The sequence below is a fragment of the Dermacentor andersoni genome, chromosome 3 (assembly GCF_023375885.2).
Source record: "Dermacentor andersoni chromosome 3, qqDerAnde1_hic_scaffold, whole genome shotgun sequence".
NCBI lineage: Eukaryota > Metazoa > Arthropoda > Arachnida > Ixodida > Ixodidae > Dermacentor > Dermacentor andersoni.
Genome location: NC_092816.1, coordinates 68,108,533 through 68,123,954, shown reverse-complemented (window position 1 = coordinate 68,123,954; position 15,422 = coordinate 68,108,533). Strand labels below are relative to the sequence as shown.

The 15,422-nt window shown below is 45.5% G+C and overlaps 1 protein-coding gene across 10 annotated transcripts in view; it reads right to left on the bottom strand.

Moving 5' to 3' along the window:
• Positions 1–15,422, bottom strand: part of LOC126545891 (uncharacterized) — a 74,219-nt gene that overhangs the window by 30,551 nt on the left and 28,246 nt on the right. For 2 of the 10 annotated variants that reach the window (XR_008608834.2, XR_008608835.2), the window contains 3 exons: positions 14,269–14,504; positions 11,344–11,483; positions 8,046–8,223 (listed from right to left, as the gene is read on the bottom strand). The gene's annotated coding sequence lies outside the window, so the exon portion shown is untranslated. Of the gene's footprint in view, positions 1–8,045; positions 8,224–11,330; positions 11,484–14,086; positions 14,164–14,252; positions 14,505–15,422 lie in introns of all 10 variants that reach the window. The other 8 variants (XR_008608840.2, XR_008608841.2, XR_008608832.2 and 5 more) reach the window with 7 other exon arrangements.

The following is a 15,422-nucleotide window of genomic DNA, read 5'->3' as shown; positions in this document are numbered from 1 at the left end:
CTGCTTTCTGGCCCTTTTGGTCAGTTTCGGTCCCTGGGCTCGGGCGAAACCAAAAAGACGGCATACTTCCAGCTTTTTGGCAAACCCTTTAACCACGCAGCAGTGCTAACAGTCGTGTCAGAATCTTCCTACACTGCTATGTCCCGCACGGCTGTACCACGTGGTTCTAAGGAAGTCTACTATTCTTCCCTCCCCCCCCCCCCCCCCACCACCAACAACAACACATCTAATCGTCCAACCTCCGCCACCCCTGGACCCCTTCAAGGACACAACAAAGTTTTATCTCTCTCTCTCTCTCCCTTGCACAAACGAAAAATCAGCCTCACATATCTTAGCACGTCTACACCAGCGCAGAGAAGGGGGGAAGAGGAAAGTTAGGCAGGTCAACTAGAGGCGTGTTCGGCTTGTTACTCTACACGGAGGAAGGGTTCAAGTGAAGAGAAAGAAATAAGTGAGGGGTAGGGAGGGCACTAGCATTACAAGCACGTGGACGTTTCGATCGCGCTCACAATCAGTGTCAAACCTGTGCACAGTGCAGGCACGCTTATCGGATGGCTTAACAAAAATATATAAACTGATGTGCATAATGAGTTTCAGTGCATGAATGAAATTAGGCGCACTATTGGTGCGCCTAGTTCTCCGCTGGCGCAATATATCTATTCAGGAACACCTGAATATATATTCAGGTGTTCTGCGAGAATATATATATATATATATATATATATGGCCCCTGTCACTATTTGCCGCGTAACGCTGTCGCCTCCGCGTCCCCTTAATCTATCTTCCCTCCGGGTTGCCGGATATCACCCCCTTAAACGTACTTCGTATCCGTTTCAATTTGCATGAGGTGAGGACAGCATCTTTTATTCCACTTGCAGGCAATTTATCCGGCTGCCCCTCCTCTCCGTCTCGGGAAAAGCCGTAGTCCTATCTCTGCCTCGCGCCCTCCTCCCAGCAGCGCTCGTTCGTGCTGGATCCATCGCGCGAATGCGCCGCCGCGCAAGGATATGCGAGTCACGTCTTGTCGAGCCCCGGCCAGCCGGGTGGTGCAAGCAGTGCGCCCACATATACTTGAGGACGAAGGAAGGAAGCGAGGGTGGGCACGGGCCGCGTTTCGGATGCGGCTAGGCGAAAATGTTGTGGCGGTGAGACGGGCCGCCCCGTGCGTCCCCCGTCCCTCACCCTCGACAACCATCCATCCCCAGTGCGACTGCATTGAGCGCTGCCCCCGAGCCTGCCACTCCAGGGTGACACTACATGCGCAAGGAGAACGTTTCTTTCTGGCTACGAATACTACCATCGGGCACGTACTTTAATGGCCCTTTTTATTTTTTTTTAGCATTTCTTTTAAGTGCCATTTATTGGCAAGGCACGAGCAGCACCCAACAGCCAGGGTCAGGAAAGTGTGGGATTGTTCGCAAAGAAAGCTTCGCGTTAACGCTACCGTGTTCAGTGTGCAGTACACATGGGCTGCACGACGTCGCGCTGGCGAGAGAGAGAGAGAGAGAGAGAGAGAGAGAGAGAGAGATCATAATGGAAAGGCAGACAGGTAAACCAGGTTCAGCCCGGTGGGCTCCAATGCACGGGAAAAAGGGGATCGAAAGACGAGAAGGAAGAGCAGCGAAAAGCGCTAGTGGCTTTGAAAGATTTCTTAGCAGAATAGCAGTATCTTTGATATATATTAAATTTTAGCGTCCGGTGAAACATACATGTGCGCTTGTTAGTTTGTCATGAGTTTATCTAATATACTATGTGTAATTAAGGTCAGTGCGAAACTGAACTTTATTCTGCGCCCTCGCACAATACGAAACACGTATCTCTGCACGTTGTTGCACGGCGTGCTTGTCATCGAGGCAACGGGCGCTCCCCCCTCCCCCTTCTTTCTTCTGAAGTGGTTGCACTTGTGCTGAGCTTCAAACGTCCACTGACGACCTTCACTGTTCTAAGAAACTGCCGAGCCCTTCCGTAGGTCGAACCGAGGAGACCGGAGGCACAGGGCACCACGACGAATCTACTGAGAGCCTTCAGAATTCCACAGAACCGCTGACCGTGGAGTTCGGTGGTATGCAGCTTGAACTTCTCCCGCGACGAAAGAGGAAAGCGATGCGGTTGACGTCAGCGCTCGCCTCGGCTCGTCCCTGCCAAAGGGATTTAAGGTGTTGGCAGGACCGGCCCATTGTTAGAGAGAGAAAGAGCCGCCACTAGCCGCTCCGTCGGTCTGGCGCTCTCTACGGCACCGCTACTTGTATACTATTACTTGCTATGTGTACGTATTGTACAAAGCTTTTCGTCTGCTCTTCGTCTGCTCCAAGAGTCCCTCTGTCGTCTTCGACCCAGAGTCGCAGTAAAATGCAACTAGTTTTGCGATACTTTCGTGCTGAATACTGTAACAAATTTCGTGACGATGCTTTTCTTTACTAAGCGACGATTGCAATTCTCTTTAGTAGCGCTCCAAGAAAAGCCGGCATGATATTCCGGCGTTGAGATCCCATACCCCTGTATGCCCTGAGGCATTTACCCTCGCATTAAAAAAAAAAAAAAAAAAAAGATGTCAGTGCTCTTATACCGCCTTTATAGTGCATCGCATCAACTGCATGCCCTCCTTCTTTTCTTTCTTTTTCCTTCGTAGAACAAGTTTCTGCCTGCGTAATGACTTCCCGCCATGAAGGAACGGTAAAAATGATTGGTTGCGCGGCGTGATTGAGAGAAACGACAGTTTCAGTGCAAATATCATTATAACGTTTCTCACCTGTAAATATAGTTATCAGGCGAGCTCACATACGTTTCTTATACTACTCTTCCTTATTTAGGTTTTCTAAGCTCTCCTCTGGAATAATTTTGTCCCCTGCTACCTCCCTATGCAGAGTAGCATGTCAGCGGTCATACGCACGCCGGCAAAAAAAAAAAAAAAGAAACGGTCTGCCTTTCAATAAAAATATTTTCTCTCTCTCTCTTTTCCTTCATGAAAGGCAACATCGATTAAAATACGAGTTCCACAGCAAATGCTACGTGTGCATATCTCTGTCAAACGATCGCCATTTGCAAAGTACCCACTCATAAAAGACCTCTGATGGTACGGTGCATAATGTATGTGACACAAGATGGCAAACATATACGACGCTCATATCGATGCGGAGAATCTAAGTGGCAGGCACGCCTTCTTCGCGGGCAAGCACGAGTGCTCTACAGCAAACACTGATCATAGGTTCTCTCTCTCTCTCGTCTATAACCACGCCTTGTGTTGACCAGAATACGCCACTTATACACGCCGTGCAACAGTGAAGTCTTTCATGCGAAGTCCCACTCGACGACTCCGACGCGCATGCCGAGTGCTACAAGAAAGCGATCCGCTGTGCACACAAGTGGCTTCCTTGTTGCGCCTATGTGTCATCGTCTACTTGCGGACCGGTCTTGAGAAGTCAATGTACACGGGAGCCGCACCAAAGCGCTTATTTCAAAGGTCGATGGCTGAAAGAAGAGGGAAGCGCTGCATACAAACCTAATTTCTTCTGTTGCCTTGTGAACGGCACGTCGTGCATGAAAGTGCGTGTACATAATCGAAGTTGCGTGCAGTAGCTGCAACGATGCCACGCTCAACTTCGAGCTTCTTTAGCGGCGGTATGCTGTCTGTTGCATAAGTGAGAAGAGAATTTAGGAGATGAAATATAAATTCTCCGGGCGCTGCAACTTCCTTCATCTCCTCGCGGTGGGCTCGAGAAAGCCCCGTGGCCGAAGTGAGGAGAGGGAAAAGAAAGAAGGCTTAGAAAGAAGAGAGAGAGAGGGAAAACAAGGATGGGAAATAGAAAGAAGACAGACCCAAAAGGATTTTCACGAGTCAAACAACGAAATTGCGAAGTTATGAAGAATAAAATGACAACATAAATAAATAATGTTAGCAGAAACACGGACTTGGGTATTCTTCCTTCATTATATTGCTGCTTCGTTCGCGAAACGCTGTTACGGTCACGATAAGCCCGGCTGTTTACCAAGAGCACACAAGTGTCCTCTCCAAACTGAGCCATCGATGCCCGCAGGCGGCGATGCTTCGCTAGAGAATAAAACTGTGTTTTATTATGTAGTGCTTGCGCAGTCCACCCGCGAACGTCATCCGGCATTGCTCACGAGACAGAGGTGTAGAACGATTAAAATAAAGATCACCAAAGAACTTTAAGTTCAGTTTCCAACGCATAAAGACACGGTCGCTTACGATGAAAGGAGAAATAAACATGACCTTCGTTCGTTTTCGGCGAGTGTACGTTTTTATGCGTGACAATGTTCGCGGCCCACGCCAGACGATGTTCTGTCGCATTCTTAACTTTATACGTTGACCCTGTAACGCCCAAACACGGTTCGACATCAAGCAAAATCAAAACAATTTGTTCACCTTTACTTCTCGCCACGGAGGGCGCATTGCTAAAAAAAAAAAAAAAGATGATGCGTTATTTGAGTGATATCTTAGTAGTGTCATTACTTAATTAGGAATAGGTTTGTTGAACAATGCACAACTGAATACCCTCTTCAGCGCATCAAAAATGCTATTATAGGCTATGTGTTAAGTTTACCCTGCTCAAATCAGAGTCTTGAGGTATTACAACAGCGCGGCACATATGGTATGCGGGGCATCACAGGTTTAACACTGTGATGTCCAACGTATCCTGCCCGTTTACGTTGTTCACGGTGCATGCTCGAAATAACCAAGGCAGAAGTCGCAGAGAAGACAGCGAATATTTATAAAATATTAGGGAGTTCTAGAATTCTGGAACGCAAATATAGGGGACGCTATCCGCCAGGCGTAGAAAATAACGCAAAAGATGTACAAAGAAGTTCTGGCTTTTGAGTATACCAAATGCCGCGTGGGAACGCCATTTCTAAAACTTCACGCTAAGTTGCAAGTCCGGCATGTGATAGTGAAAGTTTATGCGCAGTATATATATATATATATATATATATATATATATATATATATATATATATATATATATATATATATATATATATATATATATATATATATATATATACAGGGTGCCTCAGGTAACTTGAGCCAAACATTTGCAATATGCAAATGCAACGTAGCTGGACAGAACCAAGTAATGTTGTTTGCCGTCGCTAGATACTCAGATTTTTTTTTATTCCGCCTAACTAAATATTTAGTCTTAATAAATAATTCACCTTCTGAAATATTATAATTGTATGAAGAGTGTCAATTGAGCCAAACATTTGTAATATGCAAATGCCAAATACCACGTAGCTGAACAGAACCAAGTTAATGTTGTTTGCCGTCGCTAGGAGATACTCAGATAATGTTTCTTTTTCATTCCACCTAATTAGATAATTCGCATTAATTAATTAATCAACTTCTCAAATATTATAATTGCATGAAGAGTGTCAATGAGGAAATTGTAGAGCAACGTGAAAAACTCCCGATACAGCTTTCTGGTGCTCGATACGTGCTACATAAAAGTGTTTTTCCGAGCGTGAAAAAAGTCCGCGAATACACGCAAAGTGCCTCGAGCGGCCAGTCACGCGGCAATTTTACGTGTATCTGCGGGCGTCTTTCACGCTCGGAAAAAACACTTTTATGTAGCACGTATCGAGCAACAGAAAGCTGTATCGGGAGTTTCTCGCGTTCCACTACAATTTCCTCATTGACACTGTTGATCGAATTATAATATTTGAGAAAGCTAACTAATTAATTAATGCTAATTATAGAATTAGGCGGAATGAACAGTAATATGAGTATCTACAAGCGACTGTAACCATGCGCAACCGTGCCTGAAGCAGATGGTAACATGGTATAATCGCATGGGAAAGAGAAAGACGTTCTGCATCCTGAAACAACTGATTTTCTTCTTTTTCTTTTTTGCAGGCGGGATAAAGCGCAGAGAGCAGAAGGGGCGGCGTCGCAACGGCTTTAGAAGTTCGTAACATCGCGACCGTCAATCAAGGGAAGACTGCTTCGCTGTTTGCTTTTCGCGCAGCGCTCTCATTTGCATGCATTTGTATCGTCGTTATTTCTTTTAAGCTCAAATGCACACAGCTTACGCGCTATAGTTTCTTAGGTAGCCGCTCTTTCGCGAAATTGCGAAATTTCCAGCATGTCAAGCGACCAGAGAGGAGCGAGGGGATTTAATCGATCAGTGGATGTCTCAACAAGCGCCAGCGCGACTGTCGCGACATCAGTATACACCCATGTCGAATAAATTGAGCTTACTTTCTTTTTCTTAGTCAAACCATACCTGCACCGCGTATGTGCACGTGTCAGCCGCACCCGGCACGCAACCATGTGTTCATCGCCAATTTCAATTCTCGAAGGAAAAACTTGCAGGAAGCTTGGCCTTTAAGAGTGAAACGCGACAGCATTCAAAGATCCCCGACTGCGTCTCACGCTTCCCGGCAACTGGAGCGTATGTAACCGTAATGTTTACTGGGAAACGCTGGCCGTGAACGCTATGCACGAATGCGGGCTTTGTGGTCGAAAAGCGGCGGAGGCGAGCGCCAGCTGGAGGTATTGCGAGGAATCGGGCGCGCCGCTCCGTGGCCCCCGAGACACTCGCGCGCCGGCGAGCGCAAATGGCGGACGCCGCGGCCGGTCTGTGAATTGTAGAAACGCTGGAAAAGGGGTTTCTTTGAGTTTTCGGGTGACAGAATTATGTTTTCTCGTACAGTCAAATTACAATGCCAGAGCTATCATGTCTGTAGGTTGTGTGTAAGTCGTACTTTACGATTTTTCCACGCGTTTTAGCTTGAGAAATTTGTAGTTCAGTAAATTCCTAGCGTCACACGAAGGGCCTGGGTGTGCGTGGTTCGAAAATCGTTTTGCCGAAACGACGTCCGACGCCTACGCCAAATTTCCTGCGACGCGGGCTCCTCAACGCTGTCGCGTTAATATAATCTGCGCACGTGACCTGCGCCAGTGACTGCATGCGTGCCTGAAGCTACACTGTTAAAGAAAATGCTGCTTTAAATGGCGGGAAATATTTTGCCAGCTCTATTTCCAAGCATTTGGCTGTCAAAAAGACGACAGGCCGTCATTTTGTGAGCCGTATACGTGCACGACGTTCTGCGCACGGAAGCCAATCGAATCGCGTTACTATCACGAGCTATCTTTCTATTTTCCTTTTTCAGGTGGTACTTGTAGCTCATGCCTTCTCTCCTTAGTTCACGGCGATAGAAGCGTCTTCTCGGAATGATTCGAATGGCTTATGTATCAAAAATGATTACAAAAAAAGGTTACCGTTAAATTTGCGACAGCTCGTTTATACAGTGTACCTGTACATTGTATTGTATGCCTGTATTGTACATTCACTTTGAACAATTCTGTATTGTACATTCGCTTTCAGCATCCTTAATATACTACTGCTTAATAAAAGCTGCCTTGAAGGGCGATCATTTCTCCGATCTATTTACGGGCCTGAAATATCTGCTTAGAAATAGAGTTCCTAAATTTACTCAAGGAAAAGACACTGCTTTTTTTTTAATTGAAATTAGAACTGAAGACAGATTTCGATATCCTATATGGTGACGGCTACTCAATTTTACTTAACAGTAACAACAATAGAAAGAATATTGCTTAAACACAATGCTCTCAGGCCTTCAATAGGCGGTAGTTTTCATAGCTGCCATCAAAGCGCTGTCAGGAAGCCTCCGCTGGGTCAAGACAGCTACACCGACGCTCAACAATGCGCCATTGTACATTGATGCGGCTCAAAAATAACACACAACCGGAAACAATTGAAAAGTCAGCGGCACACACAACTGTGCAACAGTGGGCCGTTGGACAAAGCAGTAAACAGCCGCTATAGGCGTCAATGCTCGCAATCACAAGTGTTTGATACGCTCAAACAGCGGATGTTCGAGTTGTACATTATTTGATCGTGTATTCTGTCACCTGCGTACGTTTCTCGTCCGCCCACCCGCTCATCTCGGATCGCATCGTATAGCGTCGGTGTACATGTTTGGAACTCAGTATAAGCGTCTATGCTGGGATTCAGCATAGTTTTCCCTGCGGCATAAAACGTTTGATGCATGCAAGTTGTATGTACATTTATAGTTGGTTTTGCCCGGTGAAGTCCAACAGTGAACTACGGTGCGGGCGATAGATCCACAGATGGCAGACAGGTGAGCAGCTTGGATGCAACCCCACTGTTGACAGGTAGTGGCGCCTTGATGGGAGCAGTACGAGACAACTCCAGAAGAGGCGCGGTGGATCTGCGATGGCAGCTGGGCGAAGGCAGAAAGCACAGGTTGTACTGATGGCCCGCGGAACGCATAGGATTCAGCATACGTAACAGAGTCACTATACGCAACATCTGGTGATACTTTTTGCCAGTCTTGTTGCGTATCTGTTACGTTCCAATGTGTTTAGTACTATGCACAGACTTCATTTACTCTGTTTAGCTAATTACGGTCCACGTCATCGTAACCTGTAACATTTATTATCTTACGGTTGTAATCTCTTGAAAAAGAACCGCCGCCACCGTTATAATGTTGATAAATGTCTTTCAATTTGTTTTCAGTTAGAAGAAATGGCACTTCAAGTACCCTCACAACGTTAAAGAGCAATAAAAATACAAACGAGTTCATTTGGCCCAACACAGCGCATTACGGGTCTACTTTTTCCGTTGTTTGACAAATGCCTCGCTGGTAATGCGAAGGAAGAGCTTAGATAGGCAGATAAGAATATTTGTTTTTAAATATAGAAGACCTTAGATGCAATTCGACTCTACACTCTCCGTTGCCGCCTCCGTATTCAAATATGTATTAACCGCCACACTGCGCATCGTTAGAGGCATTAATTCTAACGTCAGCCGGTTCTTCTTCCCTTGTTTCACCAAGGTGCATCTTGGTTAAGGTTGACCAGTTATCTATTGTGAACTGTTTCGGTGCACCGCTAGAGATCATCCAAGAATGCTGCCTCTCTTGTAGAACAATGAGCGGCACAGGAAGGCGTTCCAACGGTTTAAACTTTGGTTTAGTTTCGTCTTTCTTTTTTCTTTCTTAGTGCTTTAGCGATGTGGCAGCAGAATAAAGACAACTCTCTATGTTCTGGGGGAGCTAACACAATTTGTCGAGGCTAATACAATTATTCTAGTACGAACTACATTTACTCGTTCGCGGAGCTAGAAAAGATACTTCGGGTCAGATAGGAGAAAGTGGTTAGGATAAGTTAGGTATAGGCGAGAAGGCATGTTTAATTTGTCAACTAGTTTTAACATCTTCATTTCTCTAGTGTTTTAGAAAGGGCTTGCTCCGCACCCACCCAATGGACAAGACAAGACAAAGTTTATTCATGCAGTCATTCAGAAATCCGATATCGAAAGCGAAATTATACATAAAAGGATTTCTCAGACTAGGTATTGTGACAAAGAAAAGCTCCCGTGACAAAAGTTGCAAGAAATTTTACGTTTGCGGGAGAAGAGATTCTGTCAAATGAACAAAACCACGATTGAAGCGACACGATACCGAAACAAAGATACAGAAATGGAAACTAAGCGCTATCCACGGGTAAGATGTGCAAAGCTCCATGTTCCGCACAAAATAACTTTATAAAATGGAAATCAGAAGTAGACCAAAAAAAAAAAAAAAAAACATGAAGGACAGCTATTCCGTTTTTTAAACAATGCTCTCCTTGGCGACAACTTCATCTGATTCTGTTCAGAACGAGTTACCTAATCCTTTATGATCGCTTCTCTGAAAGAGAAAGAAAAGCACGACAGAAGGGAACTGTAGGTGAGTGGATTCGCATGAAAAACATCCACGAAAGACTTGTGGTAATCTAACTGTTGGTAAGATCTGATGCTCTTCATAAGCCCTTTTCCCCTCCCCCGGTACAGGGTAGCCAACCGGAGATAATCTCTGGTTAACCTCCCTCTCTCTTCCTTGTCTCTATCTATCTATCTATCTATCTATCTATCTATCTATCTATCTATCTATCTATCTATCTATCTATCTATCTATCTATCTATCTATCTATCTATCTCTCTATCTCTCTATCTCTCTCTCTATCTCTCTATCTCTCTCTCTATCTCTCTATCTCTCTATCTATCTCTCTCTCTCTTGATAAGCCGGGATGCGCACCCCCATTTAACTCACTTAAATTAAACGGAAGGTTAGAATAAGCATGCCCCAATTTCCAGCGCGTTTATCGGTGTTAAACGAGTGCTAAACGGTGCTAAAGAGTCATCTTTATGTGCCTGTATTGTGCAGTGATGCCGACTTGCTTTTTGCCAGTTAACATAATCGCATGAAAACTTCCACATTTTCACACAACGCTTACCATAGTCCACGCCAGACGCTATACGCCAAACGCGAAAATTCTTTTGCAGAGCGTTGCTCTTTTTTGCCTGGCGAGGTCTAGTTTCGATGGCCGATAAACGTGCGAGTGCTTCATGGTGGGTACCGCATACCTATTTGATCAGCCGTGCAGGTTTTATCAGCGCGCATTGTAAAGATATTACAAGCTGATGTTACACCAAGCGCGTGCAACGGGCGTTTGAACCGCAGCAGTCTTGCGGCAGGAAACAAGTTTAAAGACCAAAGTGGCCGGGGCGATGTCACAAGAAGAAGATTGCATGAATGGAATAGATAAATGCACGGTACGCGAAGGTTGCGTCAACGCGACGCATACGCGTTGCTGGAACGCAAGGCCCGGTGGTACATGGTTCGTACTGTAATTATAGGGTTGAGTATGGTCAGCTATTAGCCTAACAACTTACCCTAATCATTTAAAGACGACTGTGTGGCACGCAATCCTGCATGCCACCCCTGATGCTTTTCATCCGTTTCTGCCCTAACTAAGCCTTCAAGATTTCAAATTACTTCACGCGTCAATACCGTCATCCCCCACTTCTTTTTTTTTTCGTAAGGAACAAGTAAACATAACCACGTGTCGTTTAATGGCGCATGTTTTCCTTTTTTATTGCTGCAGATCACAAAGAAGAACACGTATGCGGGGATCATTACATCCAAATGATGTCAAGCCCTTAATTGACCTAACCGCCTTCGTGATTACAACGTTGCTATAATAACGAGCGGCTGCGTCGCATGGCCTCCACAACGCAAAGTATAAAAGTATATACGAATTCACGTGTCGAAAAGAATTCACGTTGTATGAGAGAAGATTATGTTCATGGTGGCTGGTCGGTACATGGCGTACGAAAGAAAAAGAAAAAAAAAAACATTGAAATAGGCAGCGCGAAGGCCAGACGCAGAATGCTTGGTGTTTGTATGTATTCCTTTGCTGTGAGTCACGTCTTCACGCTGTCTTTTTTCTTTCTCATACAATCCACGGGTGAATCAACATGAATTATATAACCTGATGTTGTCACCTGATGTTCTCACCTGGCGTTGTCACCTGATGGTGATAAAGCAGCTTGATCATCATCAGTTGTTGCATACTCGGCAGCCTACTAAGTGACTGCCTTGGTGATCATGGTGCTCACTGGTTGTCTGGAACCGGTCAGCAAGGTTCTTCTTTACATCTGCAAGAGTTAACCAGTGAAACCAGTGTGATACGTTGTCACAGCGTGCGTATTGAAGCAGCGCGAACATTGTGAATACTTTTTCTTTGTTGATATTCAATGCTGTAAGCAGATACATAGACTTCTCTGGCAGCTGCGACACTTCACAGAGTCGACCCACGCTATATAACTATAAGCTACGACAGCCTAAAGCAAAAGAAACGGGCGATTGCAAAATAAAGTAAAATAAAAGTGAGAGACTGTGTGGAAGTTAACTTTCCCAAATATTGTGGGTAAGGGCAGTAAAAGGGCCTGACAAATATATACTTCACGTGTCACGCAAAAGAATGTAAGCATACGCACTGCTGATGGAACAGGTCGGAAAGCAGGTATTTGATCGCTATGTTCTACAAAAGACAAAAACAACGTTAACAGTGGTATTGAAATATAACAAAAAAAAAGAATTTGATCAGGATAGCTTAGCATTTAAGCCTCGCATATTAGTGGAGTCACCGGACGTCGCAAAAAATGAGAGCATCTGTAGGAAGGTGGATGGTTTAGGAGAAAGATTACACTCATGACTCGCGACTCTTCGCAAGCGATTGGCACAGGTTGGTTTCTTGGCTTTTCTTTAGCAAAAATGCGCAACCAACTCTGGGCAATCGTCAACGAACCAGACGCTACAAAGGTTCAAGAGAGTTAAATTTCGAGGAAAATAAAGAGATACGAAATTAGTGACTAAATATCACGAAAATAAAATCTATATGATTTGAATAATGGCTAAATATTACAGTAAAGGAATACGAGAATACTAAACAGAAAGAAAAGCTTTAGCCTGCAAATCCTGTCTGCCACACACACGAAAAGAAAAGAAAAAATTGAAGAGCATTACAAACGAACGTTCCTGTGTTTAAACCCAGTTCGGTAGCACCAAGAGAAAGGGCCATCGGAAGGCTCAAGTTTAATCCAAGGTTTCAGAAGGGCTTTAAAGAAAAATCTTTTCCCTCAAATGGTAAAACGGCGACACGCTAAAGAGAAATGTTCTAGGTATTCACTTAGATTCACGAAATAAATCACCGCGGCACAAGATGTCGTCGTTATGATCGTCCTTCAAGTTATGTTAGCTTCGCAGTCTAGGCCAGAAATTGCTTCAATTGAGCGCCGCTTTGGCCACAAAAGATCTTGCGTCATCATCACCATCATCGTTATTACGGGAGGTCCGCGAACAGAGCGCAAATATTTTTTTTTATTTTATCTTTTTGGATGTAACTGGGAAATCATGCACGTACCCAGGGGGGAAGGCCGCCTCCCCTCGAAACTAAGCGGTATACCCCCCTCTCCCCTCCCACCTGCGCCACCACTCCTCACAAACATGGATTGGCTTGGATAAGTTTGGCACGAGGCACCAGACGGCGCCCTGTTTTATAACGTCTTCCTTACGTTTGCGTTCCCGTGCGGTAAACTAAATGTCTTGAAAGGACGCGCACCGTAAAGTTCCGCAAAGGTGATCACGTTTAACGTACGTAAGTTGACGAACGTTATTCTAAAACTGTCTAATGCCAGTTGCGTTTAACTTCTCCTTTTGCTTCATTATTTCCACGAGTGACGGCTCACCGCGACGCAGGCATATCCTCGGAACCATATACCCGTGATATAGGTTATAGATAAGGTGGAAAATAAAATCATGCGAAACAGCGTTCATGATCAAACCCTGCAATAACTGTTAAACCCATAAGCAATATGAATTTCACCCGTCACATCGTCTGGTTTTTCCCTAATTGTACAGCACTTTTCAAGCAAAATTGTCAACTGAAAATAAGAGTCGCAATGAGTTGAAAAATTAAGCGATCTACTAAAAGAGAGAGCCGAGGCAACACCCAAACACGAAGGAAAAACGAAAATTAACAAATTCAGCCGTTCCTTGTGAAATTATTTATGGATCAACACCTTTTTTATTTAAGAAGGAAGTAGCGAAAACGAAGCCGGAAATGGAGAAAGGTTCCGTGTGTTTTGAATGACGCTTCTATCATTATTAGTCTAACCACCTGACGTATACCCACTTCTCTGCTATGCTTATGTGTTTTTTTTTTCTAACATTCCGTGGTGGCCGGAGTACGTCTACAACCGCAGCGTCCTGCGCTCTGCGCAGCTGTACGGGACTGGTAGCCACGAATCGTTACGCAACTTCCCAAATGACAGTACGGGTCGGTTTTGGCTCTTGGTAAGCAGCAAACGAGGGATCCAAAATAAGTGTGATTGTTCGGCAAGTATGTATTTCTCTGTATTTCTTCCAGAGCTAATTAAAATAAAGAAGGCTACTAGAAATCGTTATTTTACACTTTCGCTTGTTCACTTGTTCCGGTCAGTGTTCTTCCTGCGCTTCTTTTCCTGCGCGAGCCCATTTGACGCGGTTCCTTGTTTGTCAAGCAAATGGGCGTATCTCACGGGCGTATACCTGTAAGATACACCTTATTTTATTTCTCTTTTGCGGGATTACGCGTTTTTATGGCAAACGGTGGGCATTATTCACATTTACACTAGTAAAGGTTCCCCCCCCCCCTTATTTGTGGAGAAATGTTACCTTGGGTTGCCCCCCCCACCGAAAACAAATCCTGGTTACGTGCCTGTGGGAAATGTAGGTGCAAACACAGTCCCCCGCTTCTCCACAATGTTGAGACCCCTTTCGGTAATACAACTCGAACTGTATACAAAAAACAAAAAACAAACAGTGGATGAAACTTTAAGTAGCAAAAAAAAAAAGCATCAAGGGCTCGACCCCGACCAATCCACCTTTTACGATGCTCACGCAAGCCACGCAGAGCTCTGTTCCGAGGACAGGAAACTCGACGGCAACTGCGCACCCGAGAGGAGCCATTGTTCGCGGCTGTCGGTGACTCTCCCGGGCGCCCATCCAGCTGCCACTTGCTCTGCGCTGTCACGTAGCCGCCGCTTCGTCGGGCAGCAGCCAGCCAGCCGTTGATCGCGACGCGTCACCGACCGCGCCGTTTCGCCCCCAGGGCAGCGAGGTCTCGCACCGCGCTCCTGCAACGTGCGAGGCAAACAGACGCGGCGACGTTTGCGGGAGCAACGGCAGCGCGAACGAGAGAGTTTACGCAAACACTTCGCGAACACTGCACATGTCGACGCACACTCCGAGTGTCAAGTTCAGAGCGGCAATGCAACGTGCAGTCTAATAAAGTGAGAAAGGAACGAAAGAAAGGAGGAGGACATGTAAGTCAACCACAACAAAAGAGAGAGAAAAAGAAATCTGGTTCGCTACTTTCGCCATAGGGAACGGCGGACGAAGGGGAGGAAGAACAATAACGAGGAAATAGAGACAGCTGGCTCCCCCGCGACTTTCTTGGCGACGGCGATGCAAATTTGTGCGAGCATTCAAGCAGCACTTCGAGGGCACGCGAGCTTAAAAGAGATTACAAGGTTTCACAGCACACGGTGAAGTCTGCATCGTCAAGAAATAAATGTTGATTGCAGCCTTAAATGACCTTTGCAGTGCTACCGCAGCACTCTTATACGCCCAGTCGAACGTGCCAAAGCTGCAATTTGATGCTTCGATCAATGCAATGCTACGCAGTTAGCCCTCCAACGCTGAACTCATTCCAATGAGGAAGAAGTACAAGTTTGTGAAAGCTGCACACAAGCGTACCCGGCACAGTAGTGTATGTAGTGCCACACCGGGAGAGGTGTGGTAGCAACCGCAGTTGCAGAGATGGATCAAGCAGGCACAAACGACGGCTGCGATGCTCCGGCGTCTTACAAAGAGCGAGCGCGGTGTCCCGAGCAATTCGTTGATGTTTCCTGGCTACAAATTGCCGTTGAGGGGGTGAGTTCGAATTTCATGTGGCGGTAGCGAGGAAAGATGAGCCTTACAGACCACAACTTCGCGGCAGTTGGCGTGATGGGTAGGACGGACGGACGGACGGACACGTCAAGCCACCTTTA